Source organism: Chamaea fasciata, unplaced genomic scaffold, assembly GCF_029207755.1.
Source record: "Chamaea fasciata isolate MVZ Bird 193981 ecotype frontalis unplaced genomic scaffold, bChaFas1.0.hap1 SCAF_6, whole genome shotgun sequence".
Taxonomy (NCBI): Eukaryota; Metazoa; Chordata; class Aves; order Passeriformes; family Sylviidae; genus Chamaea; species Chamaea fasciata.
Window position 1 is genome coordinate 38689859 of NW_027094091.1, and position 23622 is coordinate 38713480.

Below are 23622 nucleotides of genomic sequence, written 5' to 3' on the forward strand. Positions count from 1 at the left end.
ATTTTAGGCACTTGCCTCAGTTGCACTACTGGAAGTGAAGAAAATACTCAACTATTGGCTTGGAAACTGAGCAGAATCCATCTGCCAGGCATTTGAATTTCCGGTGCTGAAAGCCATTGCACTTTTTTTTCAGGAATACAATATAGATCTTCCGTTTGTGATCAGTGTACTCTGCAATAAATGGTTTATACCGGGTTTTGTTCACAAGAGAGCTCAGGGAATTTTGACACTTCATCTGCTCTGACACCACATAGGGATATGTTACTTGCATACCATTATAGCTGCATTATATTTTGCTTAAACATCACAAGTACCCAAGTGTGTATAAACAAAACAAAATATGTCCTACCCCCTAAAGGCCTAGTATCATAGATAATTTTTGGTGTAAATAATTTCAGTTTGTAAAGGTAGTAGTAAAGCTGTGTTGAGGAAAAAAGGCATTTACACTCATCAAATGAGTTGATAATAGAATTACCAAGAAAAGCAAACAACATTTCTATCTTTTCATCCCAGGCCCAAACTGAAACAACACTACTTTTTCTTTCTGTCCAGAATTCTGTCATTAAAAATGAGAACTATATTAAAGGAGGACAGCACTTGTCCTCATTTGTACAGCAGATTTAAATTAAAAACCAGTTATTGCTATAGGGCACAGAGCCATCAGCACCTCTGGAACTATTTGTACAGATTGGAAGAGGAAGAGTAAGCCATTATCCACCTCTTCTGCTCAAACATTTATCAAATGATAAGCTAAATGCCTAACAACATGCTCGCCTTCTCTGTAGCAGATGTGGGGAAAATTGTGTTTTCCAAATGCATGAGTGTGAGCTAGAGAGGCGACTCAGTTGTCCCAGCAGGCTGCTGTAAAGGAGGCTGAAGCTTTTGTCTGTGGCAGTGCTGTAAGACGGTCCGAAGATCCTTCATCTGCCTCACAACCATCGTCAAGGACAGAGACTGAAACCCCTAAAAGGGACTTTAAAATCTCAACACAGGAGTTCTGGCTTGGCTGAGGTGGCATGTTGGCCAAGAGCTGCCTGCAGGTGTGTTCGATGGAAAAACCCAGCACCCATATGGGAACATCAGAACCTGAGCAGAAACAATGGGCAAGTCACGGTGAAGTGACCGTGCCTGCTGACTTGCACTGGTTGACACTGTACCTGCTGATGACCAACTTGTTCTGAGTTCTCTAAATGAACACACTGCAATGATTTCCCCCACCTGTTCGGCCAATTGCCTGTCACTTTGGAGAGGACTATAAGAACCCCTGAGTTAACCACAGACTTTGTGATCACCCCACTGGAGAAATTCGCGTCTATGGGCATCTTCAAAAGCCTCGAGGACTCGACCCTCCATGTTGGTAGCTATAATCCCCTTCCCCTCTTTTTCTGTCTTTCTTACTATTCTCTTTTCTCTCCCCACTATCGCATTTGTTGGCACTAAATAAAGGTGCATTTGTGATTGAGTAAACTGAGTCTGTCCCCCGCTGTGTCTTTTGCGCTCTGAGATCCCTAAAACGAACCATCACGAACCCCGCTTGTGTGAGCGGATCGTGACAAGTGCTTAACTCACTGTCTACGCAGAAATGGTAAGACCTTCCCCAGCCACTTCTAAGCACAGCAGCAAAACCTGGTGATGACAGCTCTACATTTTCTGACAGAATGTTGCTCTAAACAAGAATGTCAATTCCTTGAAAATTAGCTACTTCCCAAGAATATGTCTTTCCAACAAAATTCCCATGAAAAAAACAGACAGGTCTAATCATAAATGTACCTGGTTTCCTTCTAGATTACCTCCTCAATTCTCCTGGCAAATTACTCAAGACTCCAAAGTCTAAAAACAAGTTTCTAGCTTTGGGGCTTCAGAACTGCTCGTAAAATGGGCTCTCTAATATCAAAAGTGCTTCATAAGTACTATTGTTCAAACCCTCCTGTACGGTTTCTGTTCTCTCAAAATCTTGTAAAAGCAGCTGAAAAAAATGTCTTTATTTCCTCAAAACAAAATCTTGGACCTTCTACTCCTAGTGAATTGTCACCACCTTATTCCACCGTTCTGCTTGAGAAGAATTTTTGTTCACATGTGTATAATTCAAGAAACTGTGATTCTGGATCTGAATTAACCTGGAATCCTCAGCCATTCTCAAAATGACTGGGAGTGCTTAACATATGTTCTGATAGTGGAAAAAAAAATCCCTAATTCATATGTTAAAAAATCTGAAATGCAGCTGTCATAGAAATCCTTGGGCCTGGAAGATTTCAACTACAGGCCCTCAGCATGCTGAAGACCTCAGAGAGATATAAAAGTTGCCTTCAAAATTTGTTCATGCTTCAGTGCATTATAAATGCCTCTCATTACTCAAAATAACAATATAGCAGAGGTTTTCAGGCATAAATCCAGACTGAAGTTGCAATAAAAAGGTCAGTGTTTGCGTAATACTCTATCAATTCTTGATAAGCGCATTTCTTAGGGATTCTTGACAGTGTGTAGGAACACAAATATGAGATTGGTTCAATGCAGATTTTATTTTTAATCATTGCCCAACTATAAAGGTATTTTACATGTGCAATATATAATAGCTCTTGTCTGTGTAAATGATCCTGTCCTGCTTACTTCAGGAAAAGTTATAGAGTGCACTCTGTAGGATACAAACTGAATGTGCAGCAAGACAAAAATAAAAGGATCAATATTACCATTTCCCACAGATTTATAAGGATTTAAAAGTAATAGTTCATTCAAAACTGGAACAGACTTTAATAGCTTAGAGTAAAATGCCTACATGTTATTATAAACCTTGCTGGTTTGTGAATATTGATCCAATAATACAATATAATTTTTGTATGTGCTTCTATGAATAATTTATAAATGCCTCAAGCCATAGCTAGATGCTTCTGATGAAGAGAAATAAGACTGTAAAATATATATTTTTATATCACATATAAATGGATTGGATGCTGAAGTACAAGGTTAGCTCCAAGAGCATTCAAAGCCTGTAAGTACACAAATACAGACAGTGTCACAGTATTCATTTTATATGTGAAATCATTAAAAATGTGGTAGCAAAGAGTCTAAAGACATTAAAATGTGAATGAGGGGTTTTGAAACCTCTTGCCTCTGTTTAGGAATGCAAGGACAAAGCATTCATATACAATCCCCTAGAGCAATCTTCAGTGATGTGATGATGGGAACTGCATCTATAGCGATGACAGTAAAACCTGCCTTCAATGAGCACACTTTACAGAATTAACTATTTCAATAAACCCCAAAAGACTTACAGCATTTTAAGCACTTTTGCACTGGTCAAAACCTAGAGGGACAGATTTACTAAACATTGGAGGTGGGACTGCCTGCCCTGACCTGGAAACTTTGAGTATATCTGCACTGCACAATGCTGTATGATTCTCTGACCCATTTTGGTACTGGGAGTGTATTCTGGTGTTCCTGCATGGCACGTAAGACAGCCAGCTACCTTTGTCTGACTCCTCACTGACATTGCTAAACTGTTGTGCAATGCTGGGGGACCAAATTACTGTCAGGCTGATTTCCATGATATTTGTTCCAATTTAAGATGAGATGGCAGGTGAAAATCAGTTCAGTAACCTAGTAACTATGAAATTTTCCTAAGCATCTGATGCAAAAGAAAAAGTAGTAGGGAGAATCCTGCAAGTGCTGACCTGAACCACCGTTGAGCTTCTGCCTACATTTGTTGAACTGCTGTAGTAGATTTGAGCTGCATTTACACTGCCACAGTAGAGTATTGCTTGCCCACCTCCATAGCCACTCAACGTGTTTCTATTCCTTTTTGTCTGGAGTCCACTCTAGGGGGAAATACAGGGGTAGCACAGTAAGGAAATGCAGGTGCTAACAAGAAGATTATACTTTCTGGTATCTGAAACATACAGAAGGTGTCAACACAACCTGCTGCAATTTCTTTTCTCCCAGCTTGCCCAAAATCAGTATGTCAGCGTGTCTTTAAACATGCTGTGTCCTTCATGTCCCAGTGCTACAGAACTCAACCAAAAGAGCCATCCACCAGGCTCCTTCCCCTCACACACACTAGGTAGGATGACTGCTAGAGACCAGAATCCTGCACAACAGGGCCACCTGCATCTATAGGTTTCCTCCTAGGAACATTTCCAAGTTGCAAAATGAGAAGACATCAGGAGAGCTGACACACACAAACAACTCCAACATCACCGGTGCAAGTCTGAAACTGAAAGCCACATGCAGACCAAGGGATATCAGTCAGCAGTGGGGTACAGCCCAAAATTTCCAAGAGTTCCTGTGGTAGAGATGCAGCTTGTCATAAACTGTGAGCATTTGTGTTGAGGCTAGAGGCCCACATGCCAACATCAGGGTCGGGAAGACAGAGATTTCTGGGTATTTCACCACTGAATCAGAAAATAAATTTTTCAGTTGGTAGAAATTCCACTCCTCTGAAACAATTTGTGAGAAAGATGATGGCCAAAAGCACCAGAGCCAATAATCCTGTGCTTATAATACGAGGCTCTCAGAGACTCACACAAGAGCCTTGTCAGTCTCTGCACGGAGCAGGACCTGAAGATACACACCTCAAACACATCCTTGAGCTCTCACTGTCCTGGTCAGCCCACTGAAGGCAAGCACTGCGCAGTCCTGGCCCTGCTGAGGTGGAGACAAGGATCTCCACTGCTGCTCTGGGACCACAGGAACCCAGGAAGGACAGGGTAAATTTCTTGCTTGTCATACAAAAGGATACTGCTTTTCACTGTGTGCTGTTGTCCCTCCTGAGGGGAGGTACTACAATGAGAAATCTAACCTCTCGTAGCCTCCATCTGACTAACACTTTTCTATGAATGGCCTCTTCATTGACTTGGAAACTAAATTTACTAAGGTTTCACATTTGATTTTAACAACTACTTTGAGTTTTGTTTGAAAGAAGAAGAAAAAACAAAGAATAGGAGAATCAGTATTACTCCTTCTTCCTGGGAGTGGAATTTAGACTATCAATTTTCAATCAAAATCAAAACTTGTATCTATAAAATATAAAAAATAATAATAATCAGACTGATGTAGGTACAAATATAAGTTGAATCAGGAAACATTGTATTTCAGATCCCAAATGACACGGTTTTAATTTTAAATAACACAAGAGTCATGCATGGCTCAGTGCAAAAGGAACCATTACAGAGCAATTTTTAAAACCCTACCAGCCAAATTACGTGTAAAGGAAATTTTGGCAGGATTTAGCTAACCAATCAACTTTTTCTACACCCATCAGCCAGAATCACTATTGGCCACACTCTAGTTGCCAAAATTATTATGTACTGGTGAAAGAATATGCCAATAATAACAGCTTGAGTAGGGCTAGAAGCCATTACTATGCCCTGTCTGAGGCACTGAAAGTACATTAAAAGACTAATCAACTTACAAAAGAGTAAATATTCATCATTTAAAGGTGCAATATCACACACATCTAATTGAAGTTTAAAATTAGTGTTCATTTCAGCAAGTTTTCCACTAAAGAGATCACAGTTTGACAAGGTCAGGTGTTGTGAATGTGTACAGATTTCCACATATGCCTACCTTATTTGTTTGTTGCTCCTCATAAACTCTATCTTCTTCCACTCCAGAGTCACACTTTCCTGTGATTTATTGCTTCTATTGTGTTCCAGAAACCCGCATTTCTCCCAGGACACTAGCTTTCTAGAGTCTAAACCTCAGAACACAACATTTATCAAGTATGGATATAGAACAAAGAATTCTGAATGTAACATCAAGGCAGCCTAGCAGGTGTTTCTCATTATCAGCTTTGGAAAAGTGGAAAGGGAAACATGATTTATGTTCAATATTTACTCTGAGCACCTTCTAATATAGCTTCCTTCTACCTTCTATTTGTCCTGATAATCTCAGGAGAGAAAGAAGTGCGTTCAAAGAAGATTGCCTTGATTTCTCATAAAATTAAATGGGTTTTGGTTTTCTTTTCTTAGATGTAAGGATGCAGTTGAAGAGAAACATAGACTGGCAGCTCACTGGCCAGCTCATGCACTGATTGCATGTTTGAAAATAAGATTGGAAAGGGATTACTGTTAGACTCTCAGACAGGAGGTGTTGTAATGGAGGGGTCATGTTTCAACTGCACTCTTTTGTACATCCCTCCAGAGAGATCCATCCACCACCTGTAATGCTTGCTCTAACCTCCAAGAACACAGGAATTTCTTATCAACAGCAGCTGCTGCAGAGAAAGCCCAGAGACAGAGAAGGGGTGTCTACTTCTGTGTTCTGAAAAACACCCTGTGAACTATTTACTGGCACTGGTGTCCAGGAGGACTACCACTCCAACAATGTTAATTCCACAGCTGCACAGAGGCTGCTAAGGAAAGTAGGGCAGGACACACTAAATGTTGGTCTCTGCTTAGTGCTTGAGGTAATTCTCTTCTGCCTTTGCAGAAGAGCTGGAGTGTTTCAATTAATGTCCATGATCAGGTGGTTTTAAAATCCATGTGCCATCAAAGCTACCAAGGACAGTCTGCAATGACAGGCTGACCAGTGCCATTTATATTTAGCGGCTTTGAAGACACTGTGCTTCAGGCCTCATATTATCAACCGTGACTATTTGCACAAGTGCTCTTAATAAAACTCTACCTCCAAATTCACAATAGCAGCTAATAAATTAGTAACATAACATCTGCGTTATTTTTGGGTACAAACCATTGTTCCTATAAGCAGTTGTAAGCCATTCTCACAGAGGCTAACATGAGAAAGAAAACAGGCACAAGTAATTATGGAGAAACATCTGAAAAAAAAAATTGCCAAATGCTATTGCAGCCCAGTGTGCCTGTGTGGGAGAAGGTAATGGAGAGGGAAGTGCTGCTGAAGCCATTTTGCCTCGGTTAGGAAAAAACAGTTACTGATTGAAAATTTGTACCGATGGGCTTCCATAGTGGGAAAACCTGCACTGACCTTTATATTTAGAGACCAGCGTGCAGTGGACTTCTTCATGGGGGTAGGGGGAAAGAAGAGTTCTAAAAAGGAGGTTCAGTGCAACTTTTTTTTTTTTTAATTAGAAGACAAGAAATAGTTGTTCATCCTCCTTTTCTTCTAATCATGCAATACAACATTAAAGAAATAAGATTCAAAGTTGCACTAAGCGTTTTCATACTTTTTCTTTCTTGTTTTCCATTGAGTCTTCAGTAAAAATATGATATAAATCATACAGTAAGCTTTTCTCTCAGAACTGCTATTAAACATGGTATGGTTAGGAAACACATATAAGACACTCTGGTATTTCCACAGAAATAAATACATACTGAAGTAGTATCACAGAGCATTAGAAGGGATAAACTAATAGTTTAAGCAAGCTTCTGAATGTTTTTTGTGTTTGGGTCTCTTTTCCTCACCTAATCTGTGTCAATAATATTAACTAAAAACAGATCTACAAATATTTACCATGTAAAGCAGAAACACATGCAAGACACTTCAGAAAGCACTGTTCAGCAATTCAATATTTGTTTTATTCAGTTCAACACCGATACACTGGGATCTGTGCCAAGGTTATGCATGTTGTTGAATGAATCCCAAAGTGTCCTTTTCCGCTATGTTTTGAATCCCCATTAGGATAGTTCACTGCAACAATAAACCTCAGCTGCTTCTCACCCATCTGGCTCCCTGTGGAGCAATACACACTTTGCTCAAGAACCTACATCTACACAGAAACACACTGATAATGAATGCATTCCTAGCAGAAGACTGGCAATCATATCAGGCAAAAAATAACTAACACAAGTCATTTCAGATGGAAACAAGATTGCAAACACATATAGCAGATAGGTTGTCTCTTTCAAAACAACACATATAGCGGATAGGTTGTCTCTTTCAAAACACCAGCAAACCCATCCTATAGGTAGGACTGCTACCAAGAGGAGAACTTGACACAATTACAATAACCTTGGGGAAACCCAAGGCTGATGAGTTTTTCCAAGTTTCAGAAAATACAGAAAGTAGAACTGGATGGTTCTAGTAAGAATGATTTTACAAGCAGATTTCATCAGCACAGAGGCAAATCCTGCCTCTTTCACATAGAAGTAAAAGCAGCAGAGCCAGTAGAACTCATCTTTTCAAGATGAGTACGTGTATATCACGTAGTCTATCCCACATTCTGCTATTTTCACCACTACAATACACAGTAACTCATGAGCTGTCAAGCAGTCTGTGGGCAAGGATTACCCTCTCCCAGGTCAGACCATCCAGAAGTCCTAAGGATTCTTGAATGTTACAAGCCCTGCAAAAGCAGAATAGATCCATGCTTGTTCCACTCAAAAAATCTGCTCAGAAAGGTTTATTTGCCTGCTATAAATAAGAATGTTTCATCCACCCAGTATGTTTCTCTGTTATCATCACTTATATTAACACATGATGCATAAAAAAACTTCACCTGTTGATATAAAAATTAACTGCCATAAAACAAACACACTGCAAAATCTGTTTTCTTTCTTTAGAATAAACAGAAACTCCACCCTCACCCATCCCTAACTTGCAACCCTAACATTTTTTGTTCTTTCATTTGAGAACATATGAGCTCCGGTACTCTCATGCCCCTTGTGAGTTCACTATCCAATTACCTATCATCACCCAGTAGTGATTCACACCCTGAAGTTAGATTTAGTAGTTTGAAAATTCATTTCCAGCAAAGTTCAAATGAAACAGGTCAAAGGGACACATCACTGGTAACTCTGAGAGAACAGATGTTTAGCAGAGACAAGTTGAAATTTCATGCTGGCAATAGTTTAGCCTTTGAACTCACCAAGAGCGTAGTCTGCTTAGCAAGAGAGTATTCATGACAATTTCATTTTCATACATTTGTTTGAGACAGTAATACTTAAAACAAAAGCAGTGTTGTTTCTGGGGGTTTTTTTAAAGTGAGAAATTACTTTTTAAAAGTAAAGATGGAAATTAGTGTTTTGGTCTGTGTGATATGTTCTATTGAGCAAATCAGATAAGGATGAAAGAACTCAGTGATTTTTATCTCTAAAACAGTAATACTAATGCCCTTCCATACTTCTTAGTCAGTACAAGACTTAAGTACCTGCTTAGGCTTCTCAGCTAAAGAAATAAGTTCTAAACATGCCTTTGTCAGGAGACTGATAGAAAGTTGTAAATTAGAAAGCAGAATAAAATATTAGTCACACTGAATAATTCTAAAATGCTAATACCATAAGTCAAAGTGTCGAAGACGCCCCTATAAAACTACAAAACTTACACTTTACTCTGACATGTAGAACCTTCTATGTTCTACAGACCCTAACCCTAAATGCATTATAACACCTACTCTCTTCTTGTCTGTTCCTTGATCTGTGGCTAAGGGGCAGGGCTGGGTTTGAGAGGCCTGCATCTCATGCCAGAATATGACACACAATTTTTGGGGGGTTATCCAGGTCTCTTTGAACATTACTCCCACTCATCAAGTTCAGCCCTCACTAAAATATTGCAGTGCTAAATTGCTTGTGAACCGCATTGAGCTCCTGTGGAGAAGAGTTATTAAAGATGCACCTCCAAGGACTGATACCAGTTAACGAAACAAGAGAAGCCAAAAATAAAAGGAAAATTATTCTTGCTACAGGAGCATTTAGTCCACTTTATAAATATTGACGTCTTCAAAAAGCTCAAATAAAAAGCATAGGATCCTTCTACTATTGTCCTAAAGGTCTGTTTAAAAGGTCTGGTCTGCATAACACAGTGAGTTTGCTGTTACTTTCTTTCTCCAATTTAAAACATATTTTAATATCATGTAGATGAGATCTAAAATAATGCAATTTTTTCAAATTTTTATTTGCAACTACTTATTTCATAGAAAATTGCAAAAAAATTTCCTTATAAGTCATCTACTTTTCCCACAATGTATAAGGAAAATATTGAGTATATTTAATGTATATGCAAAAGAAATTCCATATTGCATGATCTTTCTATTTTGCTGTGAATGTGCAAAGACACAGATTGGCGTGATTCACTTCCCCAGAAAAATCAGGAGAGGATAAAGGGCAGGATAATGTTTTTCTTTCTTGAGCAACATAGCCTGTGGAAAGGGTACTGTGATCACCATCAACTCAGGTTTGAATTCAAGCTGTTAGAATATTGAAAGATAATATTCTCAGAAAGTAAATTCAAATTCTAAATCACTGCATAGTGGAGAACTACTATTAATAGAAGAAACAGCAATGTCTTATTACTCTAAAATCTGGAAATTGGAACACCTTCCTCACACTCGTATTCAGATATCTACTTCAGTCTGTATACTGCCTAAGAATTTAAAGGATATCCACACATCTTCTGCCCTATGCCTCACCTTGTGAATGGCACCTAAGTTCCTTTGTGATTTCAGGCATCTGTTGGACAAAGTTAAAGTAGTTTCAATATTTTCTATTTGGTCCAAAACTCTCCTCCAATAACAGAAATATTTTTTAATATCCTGAAAAAGCATTACTCTAGTTTAGGGGACGGAGAAGGAAGAAGGCAGGTTTGGCAAGTAAGGTTCTGTCAGCTGCTGAATAAAATATTATAAAATTACTGAGGGGAAGAGACTTTCACAAGGTCTACTGAAAAAGGACAAGGGATAATATTAAAATGAAGATGGGTTACTTTAGAATGCATTTTTCTACAGTGAGGGTGATGAAGCACTTCAATAGGTTGCCCAGAGAGGCGGTAGATGCCCATCCCTGGAAACATTCAAGGTCAGTCTGGACAGTGCTGTGGGAAACCTGATGTAGTTGAAGATGGCCTTACTCATTGCAGGGGTTTTGAATCTTCAAAGGTCCCTTCCAACCCAAACTATTCTATGATTTTGTGCTATGCTTTAAATGTAAATATATAGCCAGTAACAAATAGGCTAATGGATAACTTAGGGGTCCCACAGTAAAGTGAACAGGTAAAAACTTCATATGATATCTCAGTTTTTGGAATTTTATCCTAGGGGCAGTGAGATTCCAGGAAGAAATCCTATGAGCTGGACAGAAGGGGATTTGATTCAGTGCTTTTGAAGATGGAATCTGCTTTCATGAGTAGCTTTTCTACAGGAGATTATTTCAATCTGCTACTAATTGCAATAAACACAGTACTTCTCTTCAGTTTTTGATGAAATGGCATCAGTTTGACTGAAAGTGTTACACATTCTGTGTTGTTAAGAAGAGCTGTAAGTTAGATATTTTCTTGAGTTTCACCATTTTAGCAGTTAAACATAAGGAAACACGGCAATAGTTAATTTCTGACCAGTACTAATTTAACATGTATCTCATTTCACAAGACGTTAATGTAAACCTGAGGGTGCAATTATGCCCTTTAAAATATTTTTCTTAAAATGAGATACTTTTCAAACAAAGGAATTTTAAACATCAAAATTAGATTAAGCTGAACCGTTAAAGAGTATTAAGAAGAAATACCAAAAAGCCAGCATAGATCTGATCCAGGGAAAAATGAAGTTTATGGCCACCAACCAATAAAAATTCTTCAGACTGTATATTTTTTATGAGTATTCTGGATTCAGAAGAACAATTCTGTTTCTTCTCTGCAGCCCAGTTACTAATTGGAGTCCATTACCACTTTTTTCAACAAGAACACTACAATGCCTTCAAATCAAAAGTTTACCTCTTGAAAGTTTCACATTTCATTGTCGCTTGGTAGTGTGGTTTTAACTCCGATTGCATGAAAGGCAAAACCATAAATATTAAAATGGAGCAATAAAATATTTTCATATATTCCATTACAGTTTGTGGGAGGCAATGAAAATGCTGAACTTTACTGGCATCAAGGAAATTTTATACCATACGGCACCTTGCAAGAACTGCTCCTTTTTTTCTATACACGTGGTAGATAACTGTGCAAATCTAGTAGCTAATGGAAATTGGCTGAACATATCAAAATCTCATTAATATATATCATTAAAAACAAGAAAAACAGTGAAACCAACAACTCTAAAAAGTACTTGTAGTTATGTGAATAAATTATCTGCTCATTGACCTAGTTTCAGTCTAGTAGGGAAATTCAGCCATGTCCAAGGGGAAAAAAATAAAAAACAGCACTTAAATATACTCAAAACAATTTTTAGCTCCATGGCATCTTTCAACTCATGATTTCTGACTAACATGCATCCTGCACATAATACTTTTTCCATTTTATATAGGAAAAATATACAGGCACAATAAGAACAGTAAATTCAGATGCCAATATCCGGGTTGTGACTGAACCATTTCATGCATGAATAGTTTTCTCAGTTAAATTGTGCTAGGGACTCTTTAAGTTTCTACCTCAATAAGTTGATTCCTCCTTTTCTGAGGAGCTAGGAGGCAAGATATATGGAGTCCTACAGAGGTGTCATAGAAAACTGTGGAAAAAAAGAATATGAGGTTAGACCAATTACAGTGGTTTACAGTAGACCATCTCAATCATAGAACTATCCTTTTTCATGAAGATATTTTATCTCCTCAGAAAAATAAAAACAGAAAAAGGCCACAAAGTCAGAAAACATTTGAATACAATGGGATTCTCACACTTAAGGATCAAACTGTGTTTACCTATGTGAGTAACCTGTAGGGGGACAATCCTACAGGCTACACACATAGGGCACGGCAAAGTAGTCAGAAAGCAGGAACCAAACATGTCTAACCTAATAAATAAAAAATAAAAAAACCCACAGAGTAAGAGATAGACAATAGAAACAATTGTATCTATTGGACAATAACTCCAGCTCCCTTCAGTTGATGCCCATTAACTAAGTTGACAATGTATGAATAATGTGTAGTAGAACTACACTGAGAAAATAATGTTTTTACTGTAAAATTTTCTGCTTTTCCATTTGTTTTGGTTTTTGTTGGGTTTTTGGTGTGAACTTATAACTTTGTGTCACCCCCCCCAAGACTGATTTGAGTACTTTATTTCTGATTTTGGCAAATAAAATTGATGAGGAGACTGATTTTAAATACAAATACCCAGATACAATATTTAATAACGCTGGCACTTCTACAAAATAGTATCACCAGTTGAAAGCACTGATCAAAATGTAAGTTGATTATTTAGAGATATTTACTAGAGAGAGAATTCCCTCTAAATGGGCATCAGTTTTGAAAACTGAAGTCTGAATTAAAAAATAATATAAGTCAGTCTGTGATCATTTTAAAGTCCACTGTTGAAACATCTCTTGAAGGTTAGAAACAGAGAGGGAAGTTTGAGAGAATACTGAAGAGTTAGAGAGCAGTTTTTTTAAGTTTAATCTGTACGTAACAAATGAAAATTCAGATGTCAACATAATAGATAAGAAAGAAAATGGGCTGATTAGATAAACAGATCAGTAGGTTGTTTAGAGTCAGATGAGATGAAAACATTTCAATTTATGTTCCCTAAGAGAACTATTTATCTTGGCAAAGAACTGACAAAAAAAGTTTCTTCGATATGAACAATATGGAAAACCTGACATAGCCCCAGTTTCAAGACAAAAAAAATAAGACCAAATCTAGAGTCAGTTCAGTTGAAGGCAAAATTATTACTAAATGGCATCAGAACTTCACACCAAGGCCATAAAACATGAGGAAATGCCATTATCCAGAGCAGACCTATTCTGGCATGCCATTCACTTCCTGACAAGAGGACTCATCCCACCTAGTTAAAGCCCAAGCACTCAGAGCTGAGAGGGAGCTAATGTTGAAGATGAGAGCTTCAATACCTCTTGAGGATTTGGTTTCAGTATTCAACTACCTGGCAGGCCCTGGAATCCACATCTCATTTCCTGAGGTCCAGATCAGTAATACAAGACTGGGTAGGATTCGGAGGTCTGACAACACCATGGGGCAATGCCCCAGCTCAAACTATGGCCTTCAAACTTGACAAGATGCAAAGGAAAACCGGGTGTTTTAAATCCCGCTACCCCTTCAGATTGCAAGAAGTTGTAAGATAATTACTCCGAGAGAAATCCTGCCATAGTATTTTTGTGGGAAAGTCAAGGGCTGAAAAAAAGATGAATTTATATTAATTCAGGCCCTGAACTAAAGAATACAGTGTGGGAGATGTGGTCAGATTGAAACCAAGTGAATATTTTTTGAAGTTCACTTTTAAAAAAATAAAGAAACAATTTGTCTACCGTAACTTCAATATTATGTATACAATTCAAGTCCCATTTTTATTTGCAATAATTAATGTTAGTTTTAAAAGAAAATTTGACTTTCAAAAGAAATACTTCAAAGATGCTAAATCAGAAAAAGACGGAATAAAATACAAAGGCTTTTCTGAAATTGGTGGGGTTTTTTGTGGGATCGTGTTTTAATATCCTTATAAACTAGCCATCGTGTAACCAAGGGATCACTGAATTAAATTCTCATGTATTCTTTCATCTTCCCTCTATATTTCTTGCAGAAATGCTTCACGAACATCACAGTATGTCCATATGGCACTAAATAGGGAAGTTGAGGCAATGAAACAGAGTCCACAGAGTCCCAGAGACACTAGAGAAGCATTTCAGCAGCCAGTCAGCTGAAAACCTTCCTGAACACTAACAGCTAACAAGATGGCAGAAACAAGACACACAAAGAAGGAATTTAGCTTGAGAAAGATTTTTTTGGCAACCCCAGACAATCCATCATTTTAAGACTGGCAGCGGTCTAGAGATGGGGTAGGTAGAAATGATATCTTCACTGAGATTAACAGTAAACCCTTTTGACCTTAATGACTCCAGAAGGATACGTACATCCTTTAGCAGAGACTTTGCTACACGTGCTTTCCTATGACACTGTCATTTCAATATAATAGCACCTCAGAGGCATTTTCCACAACAATGTATGGCAGAATACAAACTATAAATTAATGTAATGCAAGCATTCACTGACAGTAAATGACTCAAGTTTTTTCCCCAAAGCAGAGTTTTTATCCTGAAAACAAAGATTGACTTCTGACCTTTATAATTAATCAGCCTTTAAAATTCTAGTAGTACAAGGCATCCTTAAGAAAATACATTTCTTTCATCTCTGTGTGCTGGTGTTACATAGCTTTTCCTGGACAAATTGGCAACTTCTGACTCACTCATATTTATGAGAAAGACTCTGAGTAGGCAACTTCTAGCACTGGTTCTCAGCATTATATTTCCTCCTCTATGAAAATAAGGAAGTATATTACGTAAGAAAACAACAAAAGGGGAATAACTTATTGCCCTTTTGGGTAGTCTGGGATATTTACAAATCTACATCCTTGCTGACACAGTAAAAATATAAACTAGTACTCTTGAGAGACTTACTGTCCCCAGGGCAACACTGCTTTTAATTCTTTTATTGTTATTTATCTAGTCATGGGAAAACCGCAGACTGGAAGGACTCACTTCATTTAATTCATGTTCCATCCATAAATGAGCAGATAAAATTTACAGTGAGACTTGTGAAATGTTTGCTTCACTTTTTGGAGGACTGTCAACTGTTGTATATGCAACAGCAGTATCGAAAAGACGCAGATGTCATTTTGTTTCCTGCAAGTTCTCCCATCTATTAAAAGGAATATTCCCCCTGTTTCTGTGCTATAGAAGCACTTCCATTCCCAGCCAGAGAAGAGGTCTAGGTAGTGCTCAGCACCTTCTCTGGCTACAGGGTCCTCACAGCAGAGGGTTTCCATCTGTTAGTTGCCATGTCGCAATAGTGATTGATATTTTGCAAACATCTTCAGGAAGTGTGTATTCAAACCAGGAGATTTTATTTAAAACCAAACTAAGCAAAATGAACCACTTCCCAACCCTTGTCAATCCTAGATTTCATAATTAAAAATTTAGAAACCACAAAACTGATAAAAAACCAGGAGACAGTAAAGACAATATAATACTTTTACTACAGTAAAAAGCTCTTTGGTTTTTAAAGCAAGCTGGATCATTCTGAAGGGGCTGTGACATGTTCAAAATCAAAATCCATCTCCCTTGAAAAGAGACAGAAAGACACAACTCCCACTGATGGTTCAAGCCCCTGCCTTTCTGGCAACTTCTACTATTATTCACTCAGATACTATATTTAAGTTTGTTCATCTAAGTCACAGTTATAACGCGCATGAGATGAAAAGGTCAGTGTGAGTCATGAGCATCTTTTAAAGTGTGGTTAGAGTTTTATACAAAAATTGTTGCACAAGTTGCATAATTTTAGAAACCCCAAAAGGGCAAAAAACTGCCACAATGCTAGCAACAATTATTTCAGTTTTGTTCACTTCAGTGATAACAGTTTACATCTGTAGGACTGAATCTCTGATGTGTGCTTTCTTTTATAGACTTTAGATTAGAATTTAATTTCTAACTTTACAATTTTTTATTGAATAAAACACTTATTAACTTACTCCTTTATTAACTTTTTTTTTTCCAAATTACAGTCCTGGATAAAAGAATACATACCCTTTCCCTTTAGAATTGGCTACTCCTAACTATTTTTGAGCAAAACCAAATGCAGCACAAAATGCTTTCCCAGACAACTGAATCTCCCTGACTAACTTCAAACCAATGAAATTACAGTGCCCTTTTCTATTTAGAGAGTAATAGCCTAGACCTGCATGAAATAAGCAGAATTGCTCATGATCATATCACAGATATGATACTAAACTTTTGTTGCTTGTGTTCCAAATGCACACAAAGCAAATTCACAGCTTTTGCAATGAGCAGCGCAGCTCACTTTTATCCTCCTGACTCAGACATTATGTAGGTGATTTCCATGAAATGAATTTACTAAATCTGAATTTGCTGTTATGGAAAAGTACTGCTAAACCACGACATCAAATTCTGATAATGTTTTTCATTTCCTTCAAAGATTAAAAGTATTCAAACCACTGAGGATACAATGACTATTCATAAACTTGGCTCTAGGGGAAATACTTCTACCTTTAATACTTAGAAATTTACTCCTATTTGAATAAAAACCATCTGACATTTCAGAGACACCTCTGACCACACCTGTAGTTTTATAGCATTACTTTACATACCACAAATAAGAGCCAATCCGGCCAGTGAAGAAAAAGAAATCAAAACGAATCAACCCCAAAAGAATAAACCTGCTACTTACACAACTGGTAAATGGATAGGGGTCCCCTTTGACTGTTCTACATAAATTCTGTTAAAAAACTTCACTCAGCAAATTTCCTATTAATAAAAGCACAACCTAAAAATAACAGCTGTTACACTTGAGAAATGTTGTGCTCTCAAATTAATCCGTATTCCCACTAAGATATATTCAAATATATCCATAACCCACTTTTATTGATACTTTTAAAGGAAATGAAAATATTTTCCTTATACTCCTCATGCTTATGCAGCTACAGTACTTTTGATGTCCAACTTAGTGGAAAAGGTGAACAGTGCCAGAACAAAAATATCTACAAAAATCTTATATGATTTTGAAATGTCAGGTTTAGAAATATAATTTCTTAGCTTTTCTTGTCCAAATAGATTGGGTATTAATACCTAGTAACATTAGCATGTAGAACACATTGATTGATATGAAATTTATGCATATTGGTTTTACAAGCACGAGAAAAAAAAATATTCCTAAAAAAAAAAAAAGCCCTTTGGCTTTTAATTTCCTTCCATTTACTTTTACTTTCTTTGCAAATTTTTTTCTATTCCCCCTTTATAGTAACAAGATTTGGATTTCCTGAATAAAGAGGGAACCTATATATTTCCTTATTTATAGCTCAGACACAATGAGCATATGATCAAGGTATCTGGCCCTTAAAATAGTACTTTTTTTTTCCCTAAGAGCAACTCCAAGTTATCTGTAAGTTTTCTTATCTTCAGAATGAATTAATTAATAAGAGAGAAGTCTTGGACATAATCAGATATTAAAATATTAATAATTAATGAAATATATGTGGAACTGGTTTCATAGAAAGAGTTAGAATCAGCCATAATGACACATTCATCAGTGTTTAAGCATTATATTTCATAATAATTCATTCTATTATGTCTACAATGTAAAATGAGTAGAAGATTACAGGGTCAGAACTTGTTATATAGACCATCAACTCATAAATGTGTTCAGCAATCTTACCTCAAAAGTGTAAAATGTCAAGAAGATTGACTTGTGAAATTATGACAATTATTAAATTGTCAAAATACACGAAGAAAACCAGCATGCTTTACTTCATGCACATCCAGTTGTTCAAAGGTGCTTGTAATAGTGGCATTTATTCATTTACCAAAACCTTTGAAAATACTGCCTTTTTCCTTCAGTTTATTTTGTATTCTTCAAGTTATGCCACTTTATTATTGCTTAGAAATACCCCAACTAATTCATAGAATTAGGATGGTAAGGAAAATTCAAAATGAACCTGATGATGAAAATGTCAATAATATAATGGAAGAGAATATACATTCTTCATGTAGCTGTACTGATCTTAATTTGTCTGACACCTAGCTGTGTCCACAAATACCTTTAGATTTCACCATTCCCTTTACTTGTTAAGATATTCCTTCAGCATTCTTCTGCTTTCCTTGTGTTCAGAAGCAAATGTATTCATGTAGCTATTACCACATATAATCATACAGAAATTGCATACCATCATTGCAGCTGTCTCTTCTTGTCACAGGTCAAAGTTCAGGCCATGCACTGGCACTAATCTCTATGTTGTATCACAAATTTTTTTTTTCACTAGAAAAATTTATGTTGACTTGCATTTTGCCAGACTAACTCCACCACCTCTACACCACCAAGAAAATTATAAATTTCCCAGATCTCATTGTATAATTCCCTAATGCTACAGGTTTTCGCCAGTAAAAGCACCTAATTTTCTTACTGCCTCAGTAAGAAAACTACTGCCCAGATTATTACTAGTTTAACTGACTGCCCAGTAATAAATAAACTTTTGTCAACATTGTAGATTTAGAGGTTGCTTTTGCTTACAGCTAGCATTAGTAAACAAAAATTTCTCCTTTGTTAACCATTTTTCTCTCTTTTTTCTGTTTTTTGTAATACTTGGAGAAGTATGTGGTGGTGTCATGTACTGCTACACACAGATAAGCAGCCATGCATTCACAAGTCTTATATTCAAATTAGCATAATGAAAACATTCAGATTGTAAAATATGTGAGCTTGCTGTTCAGGTCACCAGCTCCCACTGCAACTACTTCTCTCTCACAAGTGTGTGCTGGGTTTAGAGAATAGGCTGAAAAAGTGCTAGATGAATGAATTATTTTTTAAAAATATTTTAAACTAGAACCAACAACCAAATTTAAAAAAAAAATAGAACCATGCAACCAATCAAAAAAACCACCCCACAAACATCAAAGCTTTTTTTTCTGCTACCTGTCTGAATCCCTTGTGAGTAAGATGGAAGAAACTGACTGCTTGGAATGTAACCGCATTTAAAGCCTATTCTAACCAACAGAAACCCCTAGTAACCTGAAAAAGTTGCATTTAATCTGGATGAAGGCATGTTTTAATGTGGAAGCATTTTCTTTAGCTGGCAGTCATATAATTAATGTTACATGTTGCTAGGAAGATTTTTGTACTGTAAAGTTAGGCTTTGACTATCTGAAGAATAAAACTGGGCCTCTCTTTCTGTGTAGGCTCAATTTTTACAAATCAATAAAGCTAGTTCAGCAAGAAGTAGAAATAATTAAAATCCAAATCCTGATCCTTTCCTTTACCTCTCCTCCCCTCCTCATTCCCCCCACTGAAAAAAAACCCCTAAAAATTCAGGCAGTTATGTTTCTGCTTTCCAGATGTGAACAACTGGATTAAATTCTATGGAGAGCTTTTAAAAAATCATAACAAGTCAAAGGGTCACGGTCTTCACAGCATAAAGGAAAAGAATGCTAAGGCCCCATTGCTGAGACAAAGCAACATGGCTGAAGCAGCTGCAAGGTCACAGAGATTGAAACAGAACCATGGAGAGGAAACCACAGCCACAAGAACGACAGCAGAAATTACTTGTAATTTTTTTTTCCAACATAGCGATGGAAGAACTGCATTGTTTTCTATAGTGAAGCTGGCTCGATTGCTATACCAGCAAAATTGTTTCCCTGGTTTGGGAATGAAAAGGTTTTCCTCCCTCTGTGAAGAGCTGTTGATATTTGAGTCAAGATCATTGAGAAGATTCAACAGAGCAAATAACACTCGCTGAAACCTGTGAAGATTAGTTATTGTGACAGTTATACATGTTGAAAATAAAACTGCCTGGGATGAAAGAACAAGATAGACAACACAGGAGAAATGTTACCCAGAAATTTCAAAAGCAGTTTTCCCTCACCAGCTTGGATTCTTCCTGTGGGTTCTGTGAAAGGCAGCAAGATGTAAAAAGCCTATACTCTCAGCAGAAAAGTCTGATCCTTCTCCCCTCACTTCTTTTGAAGAGGCTAAATAAAGCTAAGGCATGAGCAGCAGCCTCAAGGTCCAGAGTAAAGCTGCATGAAAAAGCTATGGAAAAGGTATTTAAAGAGGAAGCATGAACTCATTTAACATTTTTGACTTGGGCTTTCTCTAAACAGTCTTAATAATAAAATTGCTGAATATATCCATACAGATTCCTTTGATAAATACTAGATTTCTTTACATGACCAAGTATATAAATAATGCTATGTTTTTTAAGTGAACCGGCATATATGATCAAATCTAAATGCAATTTTTTTTTCCAAATAAAAATCAGTTGACCAACCAAAATCAAAGTTTCAACATGTTCAATTGTTCTACTTTTTATACACTGTCTGGGACTTAAAAATGAGAAAGACATTTCATAAGCCCTTTTATTGTCTTGTATTGAATAAAGATAAGAAATACAAAATGCACCACTGAGTAACTGGTTCTTTTTTACAGTCTTGGGTTTCTTAAGGAACCTTATATGCTTAAATTCACATGAAAGCATAAAGGTATAAAAGGTACCAAAAGTATACCTTTCTTTATCAAGAATTGTATCTTTCTAATAAGATACTAAATTAATTAGATGAACAAATCACACTGGCTTTGAGTAACATTTTGCTGTATATTAACTTGCATTCGCTGCACAAAGAAACAAATGTTTCTTGAACATACTGGCTGTTTCTGCAATGAAATTCTCTAATTACAAAACCCTAATATGTTTATGACTTCTAGCAAAAAGAATTTAATGTAAAAATTTTACACTTCACTTCAATTAACTGTTGGACTTGACCATGTTAGTGGTCTTTTCCAATCTAAATGATTCTATGATCCTATAATAATTAATCCTGTTGAAAAGATATATGTAACAGCAACACTACTTCATACTAAGTGCTTCAATTTTTAAGAAGGCTGCAGGGAGAAATGGCTAAAACCATAATCACTTCAACAAATTCTTTCCACTGGGCTTTTCCCAGGAAAAAGAAAGAGCTTGTCTCACAGGTAGAAAACAGACAAGAAATTTTGTCCTCTCTGATTCTGCAATTAAAATGCTAAAGGTTTTCTTATGATTATAATAAGAAGGCTTTCTTATTATTTCTCTAGGAGAGTTTTTAAATTCTTAAGCTGAAATTCAAGTTTTAAGCTGGTTACCGACATTCAAGCCCAGATCTATCTGTTTGTGGGTCACAGCTCACTGCCAGTAGCCAGACTCACTAGTTCTTCATGCCTCCGTCATGATCTAAGGATTCATTATAATGATTTTGTAATTGCATTTCTGAAATATAGTAATTTTTCTATGTGCTCAACTCCATTAGCATGCTCATTCCTCAGAAATCTTTGATCATGTAAAACTGGCAACAGCTGGTCTACAGAAAATCAGTAGCAATGGTACTAAATTAAGATAATTCACTGTCCGTAACAGGTTTATTTTCAGAAGCATTTGATTCTTGACTAACTTCTTCTTGCTATGCATCATTCATGCTTAGCCATTAGGATGTTCAAAGTTCTCCAGGACACAAGGTCAGGAAAAGGGACATGTGGCAATGTGATATGCCTGCTGAGCCTGAAGCAAGGCATGGAAATAAAGCAGTACTCAAGATTTATTCACATTTTCATGGTAATAAATATGAAATGCATGTATTTGCTGGCAGGTAATTTAAGTGGAGATAGATAGCTATGGGGCAAAGTAGAGCATCCTACTGCGGAGTCACATACAGCACTTCTGATAGACGAGTTCAGTCTTTACCCTCATCTGACTTAAACTAGCTTATCTTTTAAAGACTCAAAACATGATAATGAGATACAACAGGAACTTCTTTTTAATTATAATGCTTATACTCTGTTACATTTTTTGCTTCAAATTAGAAGGAAACCTGCGTGTGATCCAACAGCATCTATGGCAAGCATAACAACTAAGTGCTTAGCCCACTGTTCACTGAAACTGGAGGATAAAGATACAGAGCATTTTTTTAATTCTTAATAGAAATTGAACTGAGATTAGGAAAATATATCCCTGATTAAGAGTCAGTCCCAAATAATGTCAAGAGCATGAGAAAAAACAATACTTTTCTGGCAGAAAACTTACTCATAACACAATCCCTGTGTACAGAGTATTGTTTAGAGATTTTTTGAACGATCAGCTTTGATTTAAAAATATGAGTAAATGTCAGTTCAGTGTGAGTCACATAGGTTAGTGTTTTACCCTCTGGCAAGAATTTGAAGTCCTGTAAGACTAGAATTCAATTTGTAAAAGAAACATTTATTATTCGATGTAAAGGTAGCAGCCAGTCTTCCATCACCACCTTCGTCATCCTTCAAAATCAGCAAGGTGTAGTCTGAGAATAATTCAAGCACACAGAAAATTATACTGGTCACCTATTTTGATTTACTTTCTAAATTTGCAAATTACCTTTCAAATACTGTATTTTCAGGAGCGCCTTTACAACTTTTTGTCACTTGGAATTGAATTCAGGTCTAGCACTTCCAAGTAAATACCACAGACATCAGTTCAAGAATAAGTTTAGGGTCAAATTTCAATTTGTTGTGGATGCTAATCTTTAAAAAAACCTCATCCTAAACCACTACAAAAAACTACATGGCCAGAATTGCTCCAGCCTTGTTTCCATATTAATACCTTTTTTCACTAATGACATACCCTTGAATCCCCCATGCTAAAAATCTTTTATTTACACTTAGGCTTTTCCCTTTTCGTATTTTCACCTGCTTTCTGCATATTACAGTAGTGAAGTTAAGCTAAAACGTTATTTCATTTTGGCATTTTTATTAAGAGAACTGAAAATGTCGTGTGACATTGTGAACACTTGCTGTTGGGCTCTGGCAGATGTTTTAAATCTCAGACCAAAAACTCATTGGAAGGTCGTTAACACAACTAACAATTTTGAAGCAACTTGCTTCCATATGTCTGATACAGGAAAATTTTATGACAGTGTTGGAAAGTTAATCTTTCTTGGCTCTCTTCATCTTCAGCAGAAAGTTCCGACTGCAGATCAATGAAGCTCAAACTTACATTAAGATGACCAGCAGCAGGGTATAGCTGAACCAGTAGCACAAAGAGAGGCTATTCTTACTTTCAGCTGTATGAGAAATCAGCTGGAGTCTTTCCTTTGACTCTTGATTGCTCTGACATTTAAAGGATATTTACCACTTTCTTCGCAAAACTCTAAGATCAACAATACCTATAGCAAGTGCTTAGGATCCAGAAAATGACACTGACAGAAATAACACTAGACAAGTACAAAGTGACCCTTTAATTTTCTTTCCTATTTAAATAACTTTTTACAGGCTT